The sequence below is a fragment of the Pygoscelis adeliae genome, unplaced genomic scaffold, assembly GCF_000699105.1.
Source record: "Pygoscelis adeliae isolate BGI_AS28 unplaced genomic scaffold, ASM69910v1 Scaffold413, whole genome shotgun sequence".
Lineage (NCBI taxonomy): Eukaryota > Metazoa > Chordata > Aves > Sphenisciformes > Spheniscidae > Pygoscelis > Pygoscelis adeliae.
The window spans coordinates 1,724,865-1,726,540 of NW_008824403.1; the positions used below are offsets into that span (position 1 = coordinate 1,724,865).

Genomic DNA, 1,676 nt, shown 5'->3' on the forward strand with positions numbered 1-1,676 from the left:
GAAAGAGGACGGCAGGAGCAGACTTAAGGTCTTCCCAGTAACTGCAGCCATCTTCCAGATAGCATCTTTTCCAGGGAGTCCCCCCGACTCTTTAACCCCATCACGCAGTCGTCACACCATAAAAAGATGTTTCCAGGAAAACAAAAGCCAGGAGCAGCCTGCCACGAACAAGAACTCCCCTGATGTACTTCCATGAAGAGGAGCAGGTGAAAGGAGAAAGACTCAAGTTGACAGCTTAAATTGCTTGGAAAGTACTAGCCTTCTGTGTTACCACCTTTCAGACAAATAGTTTGGGAACATACGCATACGCTCTGTAATAAACAATCATACAGTGAACCAGTAAATGCAAAGTTAATGCAACACACCCAAGAAGCAAGACACCTATTGTGCACGCACAGATGAATTGAACTTGACAAAAACTAGGATCATACGGTTACAACGTACAACTTCTTACAAGACCAGAAAACAGGCCATGTAACCCACCCAGGCAACAACACATTCCTGTTTTCTGCTCTGGCAGAATGAAGCCAGCAGACAAGAGGTTGCCTGCTGTTTCAAGTTTACTATTACTAGGTGTAGAATTATTAAAACAGTGAAGATCCATATGCAGATACGAGAAGAAACCATGTCTTGCAGGTTAGAATATCAAAGGCTAATAGATCGCTATCTTATTCAACGAAGGGGAAAAAACGGAGCACTGCATGGATCTTCAACACACGCATACACACACCCAGAACAAGAAAAATGGTAGTCAACATTGAAATTTGCCAGGTAAAAATAAAAAGCGCAACTGCAGTACATTAAGCTTCTGACATAAGACTTCAACATTCTGATCCACAAATGAGTGAATCCTGTTCATACATGTCCCACAAAGATTACGTCTAGCTTTTCATCATTGGGTTTGGTTAGCATCAACTGAGTATTGAAGAGAAATGCACAGAGTTCCTGTAAGTAAAAGATTTCTGTAACTGACCTATTTCACAACTACCTCTCATGGACTTACATGATTAAAAAAAAAGAAACACAACAAGATTACTATCTTCTGAAAACCTACATAAATACTCCAGAAGAAAACATTCCACATGTAGCAATGCTTATGTTTTGCCTGTCCTTGTGTTTCCACCACAATATAGATTCAAAGAAGCTGCGGTACTATGAAGTAAGATGTACACCTGTGTGACACTAACCATGCAGTAAGCCAAATAACAAATTTAGCTACAGTGTTTGTTGTTAGTACAATTCAGACACAGGTTACTTTGTTAAAAGACAAGGATGCAGAACTTTACAAATTTTACTCTTGTAGGTAAACCAACAAAACCCTTTCATTCATTAGTTGTCATAAAGATAGTGACAATCAACCAAGGAGAAACCACATCTCACTGCTTCCCTGCATTAGTTTCCAAATAAAGTCAGGATTCTGCAAGTTGTATTTATGCTCAATTTTTTTTCCAGACAGACATGCAGAAAATTCAAAGTTACATGTAAGTAGTTCAACAAGACTTATGGGAACATTTTAAGTGAAGCACTACAAATATTCTAAACTAAGAATTAGTAGTGTTTTCACTACACTTGCACTACATGTCAAGCAGAAAAGATAAAAAAGATCACTGTAGTATCCCCAGAGGTTTCTTCTCATGTACTTTAAGTTAACTTTGCACTTCAGATATACACTTTGT

At 38.7% G+C, this 1,676-nt stretch overlaps 1 protein-coding gene across 1 annotated transcript in view; it reads right to left on the bottom strand.

The window, feature by feature from the left end:
* The window catches only part of DLG1 (discs, large homolog 1 (Drosophila)), a 177,238-nt gene that overhangs the window by 170,995 nt on the left and 4,567 nt on the right, over positions 1 to 1,676 (bottom strand). The gene's annotated exons all lie outside the window — the stretch shown is intronic.